This window comes from Rhea pennata, chromosome 10 (assembly GCF_028389875.1).
Source record: "Rhea pennata isolate bPtePen1 chromosome 10, bPtePen1.pri, whole genome shotgun sequence".
NCBI classification, from domain to species: Eukaryota; Metazoa; Chordata; class Aves; order Rheiformes; family Rheidae; genus Rhea; species Rhea pennata.
The window spans coordinates 21,464,533-21,486,034 of record NC_084672.1 but is presented as its reverse complement, the minus strand read 5'-3'; the positions used below and the strand labels follow the sequence as shown (position 1 = coordinate 21,486,034).

General features: G+C 44.2%; 1 protein-coding gene across 6 annotated transcripts in view; it reads right to left on the bottom strand.

Moving 5' to 3' along the window:
* HMG20A (high mobility group 20A) overlaps nucleotides 1-21,502 on the bottom strand; it is a 190,911-nt gene that overhangs the window by 65,517 nt on the left and 103,892 nt on the right. For all 6 annotated transcript variants that reach the window (XR_009959506.1, XR_009959510.1, XR_009959507.1 and 3 more), the window contains exons 10-11: nucleotides 15,024-15,150; nucleotides 12,325-12,443 (exon numbers count right to left, since the gene is read on the bottom strand). The gene's annotated coding sequence lies outside the window, so the exon portion shown is untranslated. The remainder of the gene's footprint in view (nucleotides 1-12,324; nucleotides 12,444-15,023; nucleotides 15,151-21,502) is intronic.

Sequence of the window (21,502 nt, the reverse complement as noted above, 5' to 3'; positions counted from 1 at the left end):
ACAGATTTCCCATTCAACAGTTACTGCGGCTGCTGAAGTGAAGAAGCAGAAGTGTCGGCGTTGCTGAGAATATGCTCCAACCATATGTTAGAAACAAGAGACGCTTACTGAATGGAAGAGGAGGTGGCGGGGGAGGAGGCATAGATGTGGGACAGGAACCTTTGTAGCAATGAAGCATCCAGAGCAATCAAGGGAGGGCAAAGATGTAAAGCTGTCCTAATCACTTTACTGCAGATAGGCAGGGGCGTTCCCAACAGGCACATTAAGTCTCTACCAAGAGCAAGGCTTGCAAAATGCTAACTTCCTAGGGACGTGCCACTCCAAAATTCAGGACACAATTTTGGAACAATCAAAAAGAGGATCAGCCCCTGGGAAAAACTATCTCAGGCTTGTCAGTGAGCCTAACGCATGGCAGAAAAGGACTTTGGAAGGTCGGTCAGTGCTGTGCTAACCTCCCTGAAGCACAAACATCATCACTGATACTCTGTGCCATGAAACATGGAATCATGGCCTTTGGCTTTACTCTGTGGGAATGATGCTGTTCCAGTGCTTCTCAGGAGGCTGTTTAAATATTTTCCACGGTCTTTTATTAAAGCAATCAAGATACAGAGAGCTTGGGTCTGAGCTTGGACCATACCTAGAACTCAGAGAGATAGGTACGGATGACATGGGATACTGCAAGAAAATGTGTTAGGCAAGCAGTCACTTGGGGCAGCACAACCGGTTTTCCTTCACCCATGGACAACGCCAAACGGCATTAGTTTCATTTCCGCACTGAGGAGCTGCTGAGCTGCATAAGTGCTGCTGTGGGCTCTCTGGGACCCCAGAGGCTCTCCTCGAGGGCAGCAGATGGTCGTTCTGCTGAGGGTTTTTCTGCATCCGTCCACAAGGGAGGACACAGTCTAGCTGCAGCCCCACTGGCAGAGAACAAGGCTAACTAAGAACCTAGCTCCCATGTTCAGCATTACACTTGGTGTCCTGCACAAACAGGAGGTACAAATTATACTTCAGCATTGGTCAGAAAGCTGATGAACGCAGACAGAGTGCAGGAACCTGAGCGTGCCCACGGGAGCTTGGCCTTCGGAGACAGAAAATGGATGGGGCAAAGAGAGTTTATACAAATCCACTTTCCAGATTTAATCTGGTCTTTAAACTCAGAGCTCCAGAAACAGTGTCTGTTTTAATGCCTACAGGCCTTGCTTTCCTCAGCAATCTCAGCCATCAGTCTCCCGTGACTGACAACACCACGAATGAATCTCCTCTGAAGCTGACAAAACTCACTCTGAACTGATTTTCTCTTGAGCGCTCTTTATCTGAGACTGATACTGAAGAAAGCTGCTTTAGAGCAATCACAGCCTATAGCAGCATTGTCTGTTTACCCCCTAGATCTGCATTTATGCTGCAACAGCCATCAAGTGTGGCCAAGGCCCATCTTGACACAAGCAATACCTGCCAGTAAGCAGGCCCTGTCTTTTTTTTTTTTTGTTCTCCGGTTTCCCGAAGGCCAAGGCAGTCGACATGGTCTGGTCTGATTCTCAAGGACACCCAGGGCAGGCTGCCTGGCAGAGGGGGGACCCCAGCCTGAGTCACAACAAAGCAGCTGAAATATTCTGAGAGCCTGTTTACAGCCCCATAAAGATTTTATGCACTGCATTTAGCCTCGTGTCTCTGCATTCGTCGTGCTAAACGCTGAACATTTTACTTTAATGCCGTAGTGGCTACAAGCAGGAATACTTAACTTCAATAAATAAGAAGTAATCACATTTTCCCACTGATTGTATTGAAAAGGGCCACTAGGAGACTTTGCCTTCTGAAGTCCAAAACCAGGGGCTGTCACTGGGGTTTCCAGGAAACTACAGACCCTGTGGAGTCTCTCCAGAAAAAAACAATAATGGTAAAAATTAAGTGTATGTATCTTTTAATTGAGGTCTATAGCTTGGGCACAGCACACTTGTACCCCAAATCCAACATTAAACATTCAAATATAAGCAATAGAGGGAAAGAGGGACAGAAGCAGATAGGCTAAAACTCTATGCATTTGTGAGTAAAATCTACTGAAAAAGCACTTCAGCGCTCTTTGGGAACATTTCATGGAGGAACACACACACAAAATAACTTCTAAAGTTAGTCCAGTCTATCCAGCAGACTCCCAGGCACATCTTCCAGAGATCTCTAACTAGCATCATCTATGCTTTAAGCTCACTTTTTTTTTTTTTTTTTTTTAATCTACTTGGACATTCCAGGTCCTCTGATCAGCTGAATTACCTTAGACGCAATAAAAGCTTGCCCGAGATGGGCACATGGCAAACTCAGAGAGTCATGCTCTGGCCTACAACCTAGATGTCCACTGTTAGGAAGAGCACCAAACAAAAGTTTTACCAGGAAAGGAATTCAGGATAGACTAGCAATGTATTAACTAAGTACAGTCGAGCTATCTCAGTTGAAGTACTCAATGAGAATACTTGACCATGAGAGTCAAAAACCAATCTGAATGTTTCCCGACTCTATTTCAAAACATCTTGCCATTTTGATAGGTTCACATTAGGTCACTGTGTTCTTCCACTTCCTTCCAAACACACTTCCCAACTCTCTCTTCCATTCCCTGACTCCGAGTTTTTCTTTCTAATGCAGTCTTCTCATCTAATACTTGCATTCTGCATTTACTTTCCATGGTATCAGCTGTAAAATTAGAAAACAACTGTTTAGACACCATTAACACATAAGCTCTCTTAATTCTGAACTATGGTGGCTGTTCTGTCAACATCCAGTTGCATCAAGGTTATCTAAATTTAATCCTTGACTTTAGACAAGGAAAACAATCTGTAAGAGGTGTGATCTCCAGGTTAGTCTCTCAAAGGTGCAGGTGGTGATGAAGCTGGCAAACTTGATGCACACTGCAGCTCCCTGGCAACAGAACTTCTTGTGCAACAGACACTAAGAATGGTAGTAGGCAAAGACAAGGTCTAGTAAAAGGCAATGTTTGCTCCTACCAAAAACACTCTACTCACAGTTTCAAAACTGTTAGACTTTGAAAACACAGAGAAGCTCCCGAAGCTTCAAGCCACCAACTCCTCTAAAGTGTTACTGAAAGCTTTACTTTGAGACCCTGGAAGTAAAAACTGAGATAGTGGTTGACTTACAGCTGTGTCCTACAGGTCACTTTCCTAAACTACAGAGAGATGCTGAGAATTAGGCAGTGGAGATGGAAGGCAGGAAGCTCATTTGCTTTCTCCATCTCATTTTCTCTTTCCTTCTTTCTTTACTAAATCATCTACAGCAAAATGGCAACTTTGAAACTGACAGCCAGATAGCAGTGTTGTCCCACGACTCAGCCCACCCAAGATTAAGACCAGGTTTTGAATTTCCTTCAGCACTCAGAGACCTTCTAGAAGACCCTTGACCAGCTCCCCTCAGCTCTGCATGATGATCTGTCTGTAAGGCCTCCAACAGCAGCTTGCACAACATCACCCAGAATACCTTGCATGTCTCCCTTTGAAGCTGTGACCTGATTACCATAAGCAACGCACTGCAGATGTACCTCTGCAAGCCCAGAAGCACCAGGGGAAATGAATATATTATTATTTATCATATTAATGCAGATCAAGCTGGGTATTTGTTCTGACATTTCAATAATAGCTTTTTTCTATTTTTTTAAGCAGCAGCTTGTGTTTTCTTCTCCTTTAAATAATTCATTGTTACGTTAAACTTATTTTAAACTGGGATTTTTTTTTTCTTCAAACCAAAACCTTATTTGGATGGCCAAAGGGAAGAAAACGTATAAATGAAAACACTCTTTTCTCTTCTCCCTTCTTTCATTCCCTTTCTTTTTTTCTCTCTTTTTAGAATCTCTTAATCAAAGTGACAATCTGTCTTTCCCAGGAAGGAAGCTGGCGCCTTTGAACAACACTGCTCTGATAGCTCTCTGCTTTGATGTGGGATTTAACTTGTGCCTTTAGCGATCTCAAGTGCCTGTGTACGCATGCACTGTGTGTGCATGCATCCATATGTGTGCTGCCGTGTTTGTCCTTGCTGCACACCGAAACCTGAGCCCTCGTCTCACTCCCCACACCTCACAAGGAAAGAGGAAAACAGAAAAAGCCATGAGCACGCAAACTAGCAATGTGAACTTCATGGAGCTGCTATAGAGCACAGTTCAGAGGGGTTCAGAGTTCTTGTTCTTTGCCTCTTCCCACAGAATTGTGCAATGACATCTTGAAGTAGATTACTTCATCATCTGTTAACTTCAGTGGATACTAGTCAGGCTGCTATAGGAAGCCGATACCCTACAGAAAGCCAGGTGTGCACTGGAAACTCTATATTCCTGCAGCTCAACGTCCTGCTGGACCATAGTTACATTACGTTCACATCCAGCATCCTCCTGGGTGCTGAGACACTACATGCAATTGAGGTATTATCAGTCAATTTGCCCTCCTCTTCCTCCTTTTAGTTTGACTCTTGGCTGTTCCTGTTCTCACCCATCTTTCTCCTCTGCTTTGACAACTGTTTCCCTCTTCCTTTGCTTTGACCTCAGGAAACAATCTCAGGCCTAAGCCAATGGATCATCTCAAGAGATGGACTCACCTTGCTTTCCATGTGCAATTATTCCACAGACAACTACTTCTTCCCCTGGTCAGTAAGGCTGTCTCTCACTGCTGTCCCGGTGCCTCGGTGGCACGTTGTGTTGTGAGCTGTATGTCACAAAAAACTGAGAACTGAGGCAGAGCTATTTACACCTTCCTATTTCACAGCCAAAAGCTCCCTCCTTACCCCATAAAGAAGCACCTTCACTTGCTATTATGATTTTATACCAGTTATTCATCACATAAATCCCCGAGACTTCCACTCTATTACTAGTAAGTGTCCTCCGAGACTTCATCCAGTCCTTCAGAGATCACTCTCCTGATCAATGTTGGGACTTCCCTTATCCATAAGAAAAGTATTTGGTCTAAGGAAATCAGATCTTTCTCGTTTTGTGTACATTAGAGATTTTACAGATGCTTCTGCTTACTGGAAGTCTTCCCCAGTGGTTTCCTCCAGCAGCAGACCAAGTGTACAAATGCTTTACAAAATATTGAACAACATGAACCTCAGAACTACAAATCTCCAAAGCACCTTCCAGTCAGAGAAAACAAAACCCTGACAAGAACAGAATTCAGTATTGCTTCAACTTGCATCAAAAGCCAATCTTTAGTGTAAAACCAGTCTTCTCATCATGCTCCACTATCAAGAGGCTGAGGCATTTTTCAAAAGGATTGTAATGAATTTCAAGTTCTCCTCACTTTTCTTCTGCTTTAAACCCTAATACATACACATTTTTTTTCCTTTTATATACTTGTTCCTCCTTACCTCTTCTAAAGGTTGCTGGAATTTACTATGGAAATCTGTTTCATGTTTCTACAAGCTCTGGGGGATAAGAGGCTGGGAAATAAAGCCAATTTTCTCCCTGTCTACTCTGGAAACATATGCCCCTACACTATTAGGGACAGCCTACACCTTGCCTGTTTTGACCAAACAGGGAAATGCCAGAAGGAGGGAAATGGAGGGAAATGCTCCATCCAATTCCTAGCGTTTGTGCTCCAAGCAATGGACTACAGTCAGAGAGAAAATAATGCCAGCCACAGAGCAGAAGGCCACAATACTGCATACAGCATAGAATCAAATTGAACTGATCAAATTTACTCCCAGATTCCTTTTCTTTTCTCCAGCACCAGACTCCTAAGTAATTTCTCCCCATGCCTGTCCCTCATTCTTTTTTTGAATGAGACAGTCTCTAGTCAATCTGATCTGTGCTGCTTGGATGCTTTCCTCATCTCCATGGTACCTTCAGGTCCATCTCCCTCGATCTTGAGAGTCACTGGGCTCTCCTTTGCTTAGCACCTTTCAAGCCCTCTCAGGCACTATCCCACTGAACAGAACTCCAGCATACATTCTCTCCAGGATCTTCTCCCCCCCCCCCCAATCCTCCTTCACCAGATATCTGTTTCTATAAGTCCTTTATCATCCAAAATATAAAAGATAAGAGCTATATACGTTTTAGGGAAGAATGGGAGATCACAGCAGTTCTGACTTAGAAGAAAAGAAAGCTTGGAGGCCAGTGGAAGATTGTCTATGTTGAGAGATGGTGGGAAAAGACACAAGGCAGGGTACTTGAGATGAGGCTAAGGAGAAATGGAGTCCTGGATGAATGAAACTGATAGAAGAAAGCAAGAAACAAAAAGCAAAAAGAAAGTGACCAAGGACTGGGAAGAATATGAAGGAAAAAAGGTTTTGCAGTGGACAGAAAGCATTTTTTCCACATGCCCTGTACTGGGAAGTGAGGAGATTTCCAGAGAGGTTTTCCAGGGTACACATTGTAGCTAGAACAAGCATAGGCAACTTTCTACCCTGGGCCTCGGTAAAGTTTGACACAGGAGGTAAAGTCTGACTCTTTCTTTTTAGAGGTGCACCCTGAGCTAAAGATTTACAGCTTCATTGCCTGCCCTGAGTGCTGGTAAATGGCAGCCAAGTCCATCTTGATGCACATCCCCTCTAAGACCCTTGCTTTCCAAAAGTACTGAACATCCATAGCTCCTGCTAAAAGCCCCTCTGAGAATCAGCTTCCCTACTTAGATACTCAAATCCAGATCTCAGTGATCAGCTTTGAGAAATGAGGCACAAGACAAGCATTATGTTGAGTCCTGCTGCCAGTCCCAAGCCAGTTCTCCGGGTGCTGGCTGAGGTCACTCTCTCCAGCTCTGTATTACACGGTGTGTGCACACCTTGAAGGCTGCAAAGTCTAGCCTGGATGCGCTGCCCAAGGGAAGAGCCAGGAAGGTAATCTGTTTGCAGAAACCCCGTCCTGTGCTCGCTGTCATTTCTAGCAGGCAAGTAAAGTGAAAGGACAGGACAGGCACGTCCAAGCATAGGACACCTGTGCACAGCCCTAACAGTCCAAAGCCACCTCCTTTCCTAGTTTGCCCTACCTAAAACTGAGTTTCTCCCTGCCTACAGTCTGCTGTGCTCATCCTTACTTTACATTCTGCAGCTCCCTCCAGAGAGTTCCCACCGGCTTAATAGAGCACACACTGGAGAAGGTCCCCTCGCCCCTACCCTCATGCATACCCAATCAGGGTTCCTGATTATGCAAATTAAATACAGCAACATCACCCCCCCTGCACCTCTAGCCCACCCTATACCAGCACAAAAAGGGGGAAAAAGTAACAAACCCTCCATTCATAACTAGAAACATTAATGATGTGAAATGATGGGCAGTCAGCTCCCTGAAGCGTTTGCATAATTACTAATGCTAATGGATTCAGAGTGCCTCTCTCCTTCTTGTGGAGGAAATTTAATTGGAAAATGCATAGAAGTGCAAGGAGGGAGGAGGGTGCTTTGAGTGGTTTGAAGTGGCACGCGCAAAGCAAAGGAGATCTCTGGAAACGGGTGAGGGAACCCAGTCACTCCCTCTTGCCTCATGCGGCCAACCTGCGTTTTCTTCCCTTGCCTCTTCCAGCATCACCTCCCTTTCTGGAGAGCAGCTGTGGGAGGGACTGCAGGGTAGGTTTAAAGAGCATTCAGGGCGGCTCTCCTGATTCCAAGGGAATTATGAAAATGAAATTTAATGAACTTAGAGAGTGCTCAGCTAGGTGCCCCAAAGACAGTAAGTAATACATATACAACTCTCTTGGCTGTAAGATTTCTTGGGCCCCCTAGGTCCCAAAATCTCCATTTGTTGGGTGTCTCTTTATTCCTCTACCTTCTGCTTCCCTAAAGCAGAACTTGCTTCTTCCTCCTGGCTGCCCTCAGTTACCTTGCTGCTAAGCTTGTTCCCACTTCCAGAGCAAAAAGGACCTCGTGGCAAAGGGTTGCCTGCAGTATAGCAGGGAGAGATTTGTGAACCTCCTGCAGCCTCCATTCCCTTGAGTCTTAATTTCTCGTGGCTTAGCGCTGGCTGAAGGAAAAACGAAATCCCTGGTTGGGCCATCTCCCATTAGCCAGCCCTCTCATGCCTACAACTATCCTCCCACCACTTTCCAGGCCAGCACATCTCTATGCCAGCTTCCTGCACAGGGAAAACAGGAGACTGGCACCATGCTTAAACTTCACTCCTTCCACTTCTCTGCACTCTCTGGTCCCCACCCCTCCAGAGTCTGACACCTGCTCTGAGCCCATGTCCTGTGGATAGGACACACGAGCTCAGTTATGGTCCTTCAAACCCACCTCCACTGCCCTCACTGAGATGCTGAGTTCCTGAATTGAGATAAGTTTTGTACCACACCGTGAGCAGCTGGTGAGGCAGCAGATGGCTGGGAATCTGTAAAAATAATAATAATAAAAAAATGGGGCTGTGACAATGGCACTTTTATTGTTCACTCATTTGCACTGCCGACAGACTCCGAATGCATATCAAACAGGGTGCATGGCCTTGCAAACACTATCAGTAGACAACTGTGCAAAACGGTGACAAAGCTACCCTCATACCCCAGCCAAGCCCACCCTGCAGTCGGCACTGCAACTGTAACCAACCTCCACATCGCCCTCAAGGGAGAACCAGCTCCTTCAACTTGCCCCTTTGCAATGCTTCAGCAGTGGCACAACATCCTGAGGGAACGGACACCAGTCATTTTTTTATTGGCCTATAAAGCACCATGCACACCTTCGGCAGTGCATAAATAATAAATAACAGCAATAATATGGTCCCCTGAGCAAAGCAGTGTTTCATCAGCAAGAAAAATCATCCTCCCTTTCCCTGTTAACATTCCAGTGGGCGCACGCTGGCCAGCCCCTGCATGGAGAGGCGCTTGCACAGCCTGCTTTTCATTGGAACTGGCATGTAACTCAGAGGAAGTTTTAGCTGTTTACCACCTTTCCGTTTTGCGATGAGTTTGGTTAACTTGTAACACTTGTGAGGGTGAGGGACCAGAGCCTGAGCCTCCATTCTAAACACCACCAAGAGCCCAAAAATCGAGCCGACACCTGCGCACACCACAGCCAGTGCCTTGGGCATGGCCTGGACGGAAGAGGATTCAGCCAACCTTTTTCTCCTTTTCCTGTGCACCAGAAACCTCATTCAAAACCAACTGAATTCAGTGGAAGCTGCAAGGTTTCCAGCACCTCCACAAAACAAACCAACAAAACCCTGCAGGAGCCTGATTTACAGCACAGAGAGAGAACTATTGGCAAACTATTGGCATATACCTTTAACAGTATTTCTTACTCAGATGTGTTTGAGTGATTGATACTTCTCCAAAATATGTTAAAGCTATAAGTGACTTAATGAAAACCAATTCTGAATGTTTACTAATAGTTCCTGTTCACTCTATACCCCAAACAGAGTTTCAGCCATTCCCTTTGGGAGATTTCTGAAGTCTATGAGCTCTCAGGCTACCCTTTGCTTTGCCTACTCTTATATCTTTGTTATGTTTTCACTATTTTTTAAAAAATAATGACACATTCAGAAATATAGATGTTTTGCTTGCATTGCAAAACAATTCAGTATCAGCTCAGTTCCACATTGTATCCATTTGTAGAGTAAAACCAGAATATAGTACAATAAGTTTAATATAGTAGAAACGTTTTTTTTTTCAACCCACAGAAGCCACCACTGACCACATTTTCACACCCACCAGCTAATCTCAGTGCAAGGGTAGCCTAGCATCCCTTCTTTTAGAAGGCATTCATTTTTCATTCATTCATCATGAGAAAGACAATAGAGTCAAAGAAACTATTGCAAAGGAACACTTGACTAATGCAGCTGCTGACTAAACCTTGTTTCAGCAGAGAGTTCAGCCTGAACAAACCTAAACTTTTGATAAAAATTATCCACACATCTCCAATGAGAAAAAGAAAATCCTTTGTAAATGTTGTACTAAGCCTGCACCAAATGGCAGACTAGAAATGAGAACCACAGAGGTGGCTTTGCTCGATATTACCCCAAAGCTCTGGTCCTGGCTTTGCAGCCCAATTAAGAAAATGACAAGCAAGGAAGAACAGTTCTGGAGAGTTTATTAAAGGTAATACAAATAGCAAACACCCATCACATAAGAATTACTTCATTTTATTGCAAAGATTTAACACTACCATGTGCAAAATAGGAGTCTGAAACATAGTAGATCTTTCTGGTAGGCTCTTCCATTTGCTAAGCAGAGGCTACCCCAGAGCACTCTGCCCATGTTATGCCTGGGCGTAGCAGCCCACGAATGGGGGGCACCCCTGGCCCCCGAAGAGGTGGGGTGGCAGGAGGAAAGCTGCCAGCAAGCTAAAACCAGAAATGAGTTCCCCTGCAGTTTAGAGCAAGAAATAGACCAGAGCTTTGGAGGACAACAGAGATGGAAGATCGCCTCAAAAGCAAGCACAGATTTTCCTCCTGATCATGATCCTACTTAGCTTAGAACTGAGGAATTCAGTGAGCACAAGGAAGAACGAGATCAGACCGAGAGGTGCAGCAGATACCGGCTTCATGCTTGGCAAGGCTGTTTCACTTCCCCAGCCCATCACGTTATTGGAGAGTGAGTGTTGTGCAAGTGATCTCCAACAGCAGCCGTCCAGATTTATAGAGCATCTTCCAAACCAAGGGATCCTAAATCTCTTTATACAAACTTTATACAGAAATGACTTCAACTGTCACTAAGATCCAAAAAGTGAACAGTCTACAGCTGAAAGAGAATTCTTGAAAGAGAATTTCACCTAGATTATTATATTTTCCTCAATCTGTCGATTTCTACAGATCGTTTTATTCCCTATATTTACCACTGCCTAAATTCTTTTTCTGTATTTCCATATCTGGGGGTTACTGGCCCTCTACCTAGCATGACAACGAGCAGACAGAGATACTTGATCAAAAATGAATTTAAGGTTTATTTAGGTTCTCTTTCTTGATCAGGAAATAATCCTGACAGCAATGGCATCATTTTTAACATTTTAACAACAACTCAAAATACATCTCCTGGAAAGAGAGATTTTGTATTTTTCAAAATGAATGGAGAAACACTTTTGCACGGATGATTATAAGTAGCTATAACTTTCTTAAAACTCACAACAGGCTATGTAGATGTTTCCCAGTTGCTCATGATGGATTGTCAGATGTAAGACAGCACAGATCATAAAGACTATTACAGAATAGCTTCTAAGAACAAAATTTCTGAAAACATTTATTGGTTAAGGAAGATAGAAAGTAGCAGAGTGGCTTCTGTGAAACCACTAAGGCATACAACGGCACAATTCAGTTATTTGCAGCGATCTCTTGAATGCAACAGCAAATTAAATAATGTTTCTCCAAGATTCACCCATAGCTAAAATGCTGCATCTTAGTAGGGCAAAATTCTTGTTTATTTACAAAAATACATTAACTTCCCTTTCAATAGAGGAAATAAAGATGTGATTGAAAAGGACATTTTTTCTTTGTGGAGTCTGATGCTACAAACCTTGAAAATATCAAAATATGCAATAATAATTTATAACTAAAAGGTGGAAAGGAGACAACACATTGTCTTCCTGATTTCTTTGAAAACAGCACTGAAATTCTCTTTGGGACTATTTTTAAAAGCTCAAGATTTACTTTAATTTAAATATTGGCAAAGTATCTCCACCTGTAACGGGTCGTGCTCAGGTTCATTTGTATATGGAGTTGTACGTCCCAAAGCCAGTGGAATATAAGAATATATCATACAGCAAATATACTATGAATGTATCATCCTTAGATCCAGAAGGCTGAATTACAAAGTTTTAAATCATTCTGTCTCATCTGCAAAAGTGTTTTAGTATTCCCACTAGGCATTTCTATACACTACATTTGAGAAGAGTTTTTTAAACGTTCTTAAACTATTGGAGTGACTTCTGTGCAGGGTGACAGGGAAGACTGGATTGTTCAGTAGCAATTTTTAGGCTCTTTCAGACTAACGAAACAGGAGGCACTCTCAGGACTCTACGCCACTTAACGGTCCTTTCAGAATGTGCTAAAAGCTTTATAATGATAGAGATTTAAATTTAAAACAATGGTAAAACACATTAATTGAAAGGTAAGTTACAAAAGGGAGTTGAAGACAAATTATTTGGCCATAAATGCAACTTTAATCTAACAACACATCGTGTCCAGAAAACATATAAAGGAATTGCATTCAGCGACACGCATTAGCTCTCAAATGTCAGCCTTTACTTTTCAATTAACTAAACTGCCTTAATCCAATCCAGCCACTGAAAAAGCCATTGACTTCTCGGGAAACCATGAGTTTTATTCAAAGGCTGAAATATGTCAAAAAGCTTTGTGCAGCTGTACATTGAGTACAGTGTATATTGAAAGACTTGGTAGTGTGCAGTGTGTGTGGGATTCAGCAGTCCTGTACTCACCCCTGGCCACAGTTTGTTTTTAAATCCTGGATCATAACCTCCCAACACTTGCAGTATACATCACGTCCATTCCTTCTCCTTTACAGCAATAGAAATAATATCTTCCTTGAGAAACAAGCCTGGACAGATTGCAGAAATATTGACTCAGTGACGGCTGAGTTTTTAGTTAAAGTAAATTTCAATTGTATATGTAAAGAGCTTTAGGAATTAATTTTAAAAAACAAAGATACATTGAAATACATTGAAACTGTTAATAAGTATTATATTTTAAATAAAAATTGACACTTAAGAAAATTGAATTTTGTACTTCAGAGCAATGGAAAAGTAGACCAGAAGTGTTAAGGAAATGGTAGTTCCTTAAAATGTCCTGTAAAATAATCATCTAAGAAAGGCGGCTGTGCTGACTCTGCGAGATTGGAATCCCACCTGCATCTGGTTTCCAAGTAATGATGGTCAAAAAAATACGGTACTTCTTCAGCCAAATAAGGACTCAGGAACTCTACTTACACAACATCAGCACAAGAGAAGCCATTTCCACATTCTGACATACAACCGAGATACAGTCTAGGTAACTCTTCCGACTTTCTGGAAGGAATTAGGGGAAGGATTGTCATTTTTCTCCATCTCCTTCACAGATCTTTCTGGCAGAAGGAAGCTCTACAGGACAATTCCTTCTGCTGGTGGATGCAATCTTCAGCACTCACATATCTCCCCATCACAAATGGGCTTGTGCATCTCTCAATCTTTTTGCTTTAAAGTGTAGGTTTTGTAACAACACTTTAAAATGTTGGCTCTCACAGGAAGCGGGGGGTTCTTGATGTATCTGCTTTTGAATAGTCCATGGAACTAGGCACAGCAGCCACAGGACTATGTTCTTCATCAGCCCAAAATGTTTGACAGCTTTGGATTTTTGCACAGCTTTAGTTACACCCTGCTCAAGAAATAGCTCCCCTACTTTTGGTCTTCTAAGTATACATGGATTTAAGGCATGCACAAATCACAGAATCATAGAATGGTAAGGTTGGAAGGGACCTCTGGAGATCATCTAGTCCAACCCTTAGCACAGCCCTGTACAGGGATTGAACCCACGACCTTGGCATTAGCAGCACCATGCTCTAACCAACCAAGCTAAACCTGCCCCCTAAATACTTTCACACCTTGGAACCTTGCTTCTTTCCATTAAACAGGAATCCCAGACTTGAGGCTTTAGGCTTACACAGAAGACACTCATGCATACTTCCTTCTGGAAAGTATTACCATATGTATTTTCATATGTAAACATTAATTTTAATGACCATACTTCTCATGAAGGACCACATTCCTGTGAACACATCTCGTACCTCATGCCCACATCAAAATGTTTACCACTATCTCTTATATTTTGCAAGTATTGCACATATTCTTGTAACATAGTCAAAAGTAGTGAAGGCTTAAATAAAAGCACTAGTGAACTCTGCCAGCCCATCAATGGATCTGTCCTTGAACTACCTGGTCAGAGATGTGCAGTGCAGGTGAGCTCTGGGTGAGCGTGCGTTTTGTGTGTGCGCGAGCGTGCAGCTGCTGCTTGCTACGCGTGCATTTACTACAGCACCCAAAGGCCCTGGGGGTCATGCTGGTACCACTAGGGCATACGCAAACCTAATACCTGACCCCAGGACCGCGCTCAGAGTCCCATGCACCTAGCATCTCACAGACACTGTCTTTAACGAGGAATCTGGTTGAGATGCTTAAATAAAACTCGTGAATTCTGCATTCTAGTCATGATTCTGCAACAGGCTCCGTGCGACCTTCGGCAGGTCATTTCAGCTCTCCGTAAAAATAAGACTGATAACACTTCCACTATCTGCCTTGCCTATTTAGACCTTAAGCTCCTCAGGCAGAGATTGTCTCTTACTTGCATGCACCAAATCTATAACAGTTGGGGCCTCTAGTAACTACTGAAATACAGATAATTATTAACAACAACAACGCAAACAGCGCTGACAGGGACAAAATTTCTTCTGCCACCCCCAAAAAAAATGCAAAATGAAAAAAGTACAGAGTAGCAAGTTGTGACTGAGCCAGACAGGGATATTACCAAATACACATATTTTTGAGCTCTGTGATCACACTGGAAGGCAGGTTTAGGGCCGTAAGAGGAGAGATCACATGATCACCTGCTTGCACAGTCTGACAGCACAGCCCCATGCAGAACGCACAAAGGCCTGCCCTTTCCATTCTGCTTGGGCGCTGTGACGGTAACTCATTTTTTCTACTTTTTGTAAATGAAAATGTAAATGATCAGCAGCACGGAAAGTCCAAATCTCACAAGGGGGCCTGTCCTTGCATTTTATCGATGAGAAAGAAGAGCACTGGGCATCATGATTTGTCTGTTTGCCTGTTTTTGTTATCTTTTTAATGTTAACGTTCAAGTCTTACGGAGATCACATTAAAAAACCTGGTGCAGAATGGCTATTTGACTACAGCTGAAATTTGCCTTTGAGAATAGGAGGTAATAGCAAGGCTTTGCTTCTGCCTATGAGCTGGGAAATATGCTGTAATGCCAATGATGAGATTTACTGAAAAATCCTTTCTGTTCTAGGTTCTTTGTTTCCCCTTGCATCTTTTGGTCTTTACTCAGCAACAGCATGACCAAGGGGCCACAGGATCCCCCCAAAAGCACTTATCTATAAATGACCACGTGATACAGCTGCTCTGACCTGTTTCAGGCTGCTTCTCCAAATACAGACTATGACGGTGAGTGCTGCCACAGGGTTTACAAGCTTCTCCAGGGGTGCAGTCCCAGTCCATCTACCGGAAGCTGGAGCGTGGTTAAGTATGCTCTATCTACAAGGGAGGTGCAGAAGGAAAGAATCATATTTGTATTAATTTTATTCTTCTCCTTATGGCATACAAAACAGAGCCTGAAACATTTGGGCTGTTTTTTCTTTGTTGTTGCTGATTCTCTTATTTGATTGTTTTAATCCCTACTCCCCACCTCCCCCCCCCCAAAGAAAAAAGAGAGAGAGAGAGAAATTCAGGTCTTGTCTCTCCTGCTTCCGCTAGAAGACTTTGTGGACAGGTGGAGAACTAATAGATTCAGAATATCATAGCAGCCAGGAGATTGGAAGAGCCACCAAAAAGTCACAGATACACATTTAATTTTTCATCTAAAATAAGGCAGTTGCTTAGAGGATACCACAAAGATGCATTTTACTAACCTAACAAACTCCCAGGCCAGCTTTTGCATAGCAGGAGGTGCAGGTTGCTTAGGAAATTTGTTCCATGTACCACTCAAAAACGCTGAGGCAAGTGCAACACCCAAATGCACACGCTTGTGTGCAGGCGTGCTCACAAGTGTGTTTCCCTCTCCCCAACACAAACACACAGATTTTTAACAAGAAGCAAGCAGCTTTGCTGTGGATCCTTCTGCTCCTTCTACTGGTTTCCAACAGAGGCTCCCCAATTCCACCACTGCCTCCCTGCACAAGGGAGGCTCGTGATAACCCACTCTTTGGCATTAGTGCTAGAAATTATGGGCAGGATTGCTTAGGCCACACTCTTGCTGTTGGTCTGCTTTATTACAGCTATAGTTGTAATAATGAGAGAAAACTATCTGCTGGTATCCTTCTGTTCCTGTGTCTGATACAGATGGGGAAAAAAGTGGAAAAAAGCAAGAAAGTTGAACCTGATTCTCTATAAAGGCTCAAGCAGACTTGTCACTTCCGAGTTTCCCCAAGCAGCTATTCTGACTTGCGTAGTGTGCAGATGAAGGAAGCAGTTTGATTTCAAAATCAAACCCCCTCAACTCTAAGGGAAGGGAAAATATACCCCACACCAGGAAGTGGCCCATTAGCCAACGGAGAATGACAAGATAACTGGACCCTGCGTCCCTTCCTCACAGCGAACCATTACAGACCCAGCTCCTGCGCAGCAACGAGGGTAAAAGCCTGCACGTGGGGTTCCCGCCTGAGCTCTGCCTATGGAGCCAGCGCTGGTCACCATGGGGCCAGAGCCCTCCTGGGCCTGTAATCGAGGGATGCTGTGTTGGCTGCCACAGGAAAATCAAAACTCAGTGTCATGGAAATCATTGGGACCTAAGCATAGGCCTAAAGACGAGCATGGTCCCCAGTGCTCTCCTGAACCAGGGCCAGGATAAGCAGAGTGGAGTAAAGGGAGTTTTTTCAGCTTTGCTCCCTTCTGGATGCTCCATATGCTACAGCCAGCTGTTCTGGGTTTGTTCGTACTCACTGCAGTGGGTATGTGTGACAGACTTACCTCCCTTCAGAGTGACTCAATCACATCGGGTCTCAAATGGCTTGCTCAAAGCTCTGATGCAGTTTATGCCTCCCCACTACAATTTCCTCCTGTCTAAATCTAACAGCATTAACAAGTCACAAGTCCTGAGGTTAAAAGGAAGGTTATGTGACTGTTCTCTCAGTTCATTGAGAGAGTTTCCTCCCCCCACACCTCTCATCTTCCATCACATCCTGGACCAAAACCTTTACATACATCTCAGCAATCAGAGGGAACAGGCATCACTAAAAGGACAAGCAAACTTATTTGGGGGGTCAAAACCAGAAAAATAACCAAAAAAATGCCCAACAACAAAGAAAACCCACATATTTTCTTTTCTTTTTTTTTTTGGAGATTCTGCAGGGAAGCCAAGGGAAAACCGGCCATGGTGTGCAGCAAAGCCCACCATGCTCTGCAGATCCCCCACGTCATGCCAACAGCACAGGCAGCCCTGGAGCTGTGGGAAAGCAGGCTCTCCAGCGGGCAGGCTCTTGCTGCCAACTGCCGTCTGTATTATGGGATAGATGCACCAGTGCAAAGACACTCTCTCCTTTTTCCATGTCCCAAAGAGGTGCAAGGTAGAGTTGTTGCAGCAGATTCACAGGTTCAGAGACTTCATGGACACAGAGCCTGACCTGCCACACAGATACCCCAGAAGTGTTCCCAATCAGCTCTGCCTCCACCACCCAAGAGAGGTCACCGTCCTCTTCGAACCCTCAGGCTTCAAAAGATCCCCCCCAACCCCAACAAGATCCCCAGAGGATGCAGAGACCTGAATGTAGTGATAATGCAGCACCAAGCCTTCCCAGAGAGCGCTTCCCAGCACAGGCCAAACCCTGCACTCTTGGTTCAAGAGGGCCTTTGGCATATAACAGAAGGCTGCCTGCACATCTCAGGATCAAGACTTCTCATTTATTCTCCTTGTTCCCCTAAGCGGAGAGGCACATTGCTAGGAATAGTCTTTGGGTTTTAGCATTCTGTCATTCTTTTAAAAAGCTGCTGCAATGTTTGCCCACAGTGGGTCTGAAATATGATGACAAGAGAATTTGGCTGTTCTCCGGCTACTGTCCTTAACCATCATGTCTCCCAAAGACCTGCAGCTTTCTCTGAGCTTTTCTTTTCGTATTACTTTATCCATTCAAACAACAGAAACCCTTCCCTATCATTTTTTCCAGTAGATTTCCCTTCCACTGGCTTAGAGTGGTGGTTCCTCCCACTGTTCCCCCACATGTTGTCTCTCAGCTTTAATCAAACTCACTTCTTCCATATCTCCCATCTGATTATCACAGTGCTGTCTGGCCCTGAGCCACACTCAGGGCTGGTCTAAGCAGGTGCAGCTCTGACAAAGTGGTATCAATCTGTGTGCACCCTGAATTGGACTTGTCTCCCTGATGGAGGCCTCTTGCTCCCAACTATTTCTGAAAGAACGGTCGCGTGGTTTGCACACGTAACTGAAGTGCAGCAGAAGTGGAGTAATTTCTTGCCTCTCTAACCTATTCCCAAGATGACCAAATAGCTGCCTCACCCTGTACCTCTCTTACCTCTTTGCAAAATGTAAAATGCAGTCTTTTTAGCTTGGATCAGTAGTGTTCTGGATCAGAGCGCGTGATGAGACTGCTCAATGTTCCTCTACTATCAGCAAGACCTTTATTTGCAACAGTTTCCACCATTTATCATCTCTTGCACTTCTCATAGCCACCAAACTGCTCCACCATGCCTGTGCTCTCCCTTGCTGGTGTCTCACTCATTCAGTGTCCCTTTCCAGCAAAAAGTGTCATACGCTCCGCAGTACGTGGCAAAGAGCCTGTCCAACAGTCAATGTCTGTTTTTCTGTGACAATATTACTACAGCACCACACAGGCAGTGAAAGCTGTCAAACACAGCCTACCCCTAGCATACATAAAAGGCATCTCTGATTGCACTACTGCATATAACAGTGACCCAGTGCAAAGCAGAGAAAGAAACCAATTCTCTTTCCCAGCCTTACTGTTTCCTAGATGATTTTTAAAAAAACCACCTGTCTGCAGAACCATCTTCAGGGAGCTCCCAGTCCTGGAGCACAGGCGGATGCAAACTGGAACTTGTGGTTTGGGTTTTTTTTTTTTATTATTTTTTATTATTTTTTTTAAGAAATACTTGTGCCTGGAGTCTTGACACATGTTTATAAGCTACAGGCAACGCTGTGCTGACTCACACCTCCACAGAAATCCATTCAGTTTTTAGGAGCGTCAGTGATATCTGACAGGGAATTCCAGCTCTGATTTATTAGGTCGGTTTTACTATCAAAACCAACAGGAAGTTTCATATTTTAGACACAAAGAAAATTTGAGCAAGGAAGCTCCTTACTTCAGGATGTTGGATGCTATACATTTACAGAAGTTGAAAAAAGTGGCTAGACAGATTCACAGGAGAAAACTCCATCTAGAGCTACTGACTACAAAGAAATTATTTTTGTCCAAGAAAACCATAAATCTCTGGAGGTAGAGAGAGTATATTAGGAAGTATCACTACAGGCTTGCCCTGTTCCTACATTCTTCCTCAGGCATCCACTATTTATCATAGCAGGAGACAAAAACTGACCAGACGGACCATTGACACCACACAGTGTGGTTGCTCTTAGGCAGCTGAGGTAACCAAAGGAGTCACAATTTCACCTGCTTCTCTGAACTACTTGCACAGCACCTCACGGGTCTGTCGATCGTGCCTGCCAGTCCCCGCACTGCACCAGAGCTACAACAAAGAGCCATGGCATCATGCTAGCACATAGATCTGACTCCCACTTAGGTCCCCAAATAAGTGGGAAATAAAATATATTTCAGCATTGTGTGTCAAAGCTCAGTACTCACAGGGATTTGCTTAGTGCAGGCTTACTCAGGGATGCTCTGCTTCATCTAGAAACACTCGCCTCTCAATACATTTTGGAAAGGGCTCTAATCTAGGGTTAGCAACCCACATTTATCCCAATTACCTTAAGCACTCAGAGTACAGAACAGTCATCTCAAGCTCATAACTGATGAGAGAGCAGGGCATGTCTAGAAGGCAAGTGGACCACAGTGACTGTTTTGCCCAACTACGATTCCACTGCCAACACACAACTGCGCTCACAGTTTGTATGCCTCAGCTACATTCTTCCACTTGGGTGGGATGAATCTAAACTTCAGTGATGTGTAGACATAGAGTAAAATTTGCATGCCATTGCCCAGTATGACAAAACTAATCCAGCTCCTGAGTCTAAGAAAAATGCATGGAGGAAGTAGAGGACAGTGTCTCTGGGACCACTGTGAGCATTGCTGTTCTCTCACTTCCCTGGGTCTTATGCCAGCGAGGCCACATCACCTCAGCAGAGTAATTCCTGCATCATGCCAAAGGGAAAGAAAACAAGACTGGAGTCTTGTAGTGATCCTAGAGCAAGAGCTGTGCAAAAGGAGAGCTCCCAAGGTCATGGCAGAGAAAACACATCCACAGCTGCACCAGCAGCCATCTGGATCTGCCAAGAAGCCTTTGCTGAGGGTGGATCTGGGAAAGCAAAGGGCATCGCACAGCACTGGGACTAGACACAGGCAATGTGCTGGGCTTCTCTGACCCGGGCACTGAGAAGAAAGCATTTCTGCTCCTTCTCTGCATGTGGAGCTGTGGGCCATCCCCTTCAGACACAGCTCACCCTCACACTGGAAAAACAAAGGGAGCTGCAGAAGGCTGGAGAGTCTCTCTCTTTTTTTTTTTTTTTTTTTTTTTAACCTTGACAGCTCTGAAACACCAAACATACCACAGCATCTGGCTAAGCAGCCTGGCTCACACTGTCACCCCCTTGCCAAGGAGACTCTGATTGACAGATTAGATCAGACACACGGATGATGGGCTGGGACATCTTGAAGGCCTATCTCAAACTGCCTACTGATTTCTGTTTGCAGCATTAATCTCCAGTGACAGAGGGGCCCCCAAGATGCACAAACCAGCTGTGCAGCACTCTAAGTAGGACAACATGTCATATATGCTAAGGGGAGCTCAACATTTGGGCGCAGGGAGGACTTTGAAAATGCCTTGGTGCCTGCTGAGGCAGAATATCCCAGCAAGAAACTCAGTCACCTGACATGGAGGAAGGCTGAAATTGCCTGAGTGAAGAGGGAATGGGCCCCTTAAAGACGAGGAGGAAGAGGAGAGAAGCCCCAGAACACAGCAGAAGAGAGTTGGAAGCCGCTCCCAAGACAGCCTGTATGTAACTCATCGCAAAGCTTCCTATTGCTAGGAGATCTATAAAGCATTTTCCCATAATTAGAAGATCTCTAAAGTCTCTGAAATGAACACCAAAAAGCCAGAGACAATATTAAGCCTTGATCACTGAGGGTCATCTCCCACACTGGCTGCATTGCACTTGCAGTGATCCATCAGCCTTGTCGTTCACTTCACTTCCACTTCACTTCACTTCCGAGGACAGCCTCTGCTTCTCCTTCTTCTACTCCATCCCAAGCTGCCCTCTGCCTGATCTCCACGTCAAATATTCCATCTCCAGACTCTCTGTCTTCCCTCGTGGCACATATACCCTCTGCTCCCACCACAAAGCTATGAATCACGATAGAATAATAAGCTCGTTTATGAGCTGCACACAAGCCTAAAGGACCAAAGAGCGGAAAAAATCACTACGAAGCCCTCTAAGCCGATTTATTCATTCAACAGGTTTTTGCTTTGACTCTAGCCTCCGACTAGTGTCCAAACAATGTGGCAGTACAACAGGACAAACAGCAACCTCCTTTCAAGAGGTTTACTACTTTTGTCTTTTCGAGATAAAGAGATGAGGTGACTTGTACAGGATTTGAATCCCCAGGCGACAGCAGAATACATCATTGGTCTGACTGCTTCTCAGGCTTGCAGTTGCGTATAATATGTAAATGAACTGCTAACACAT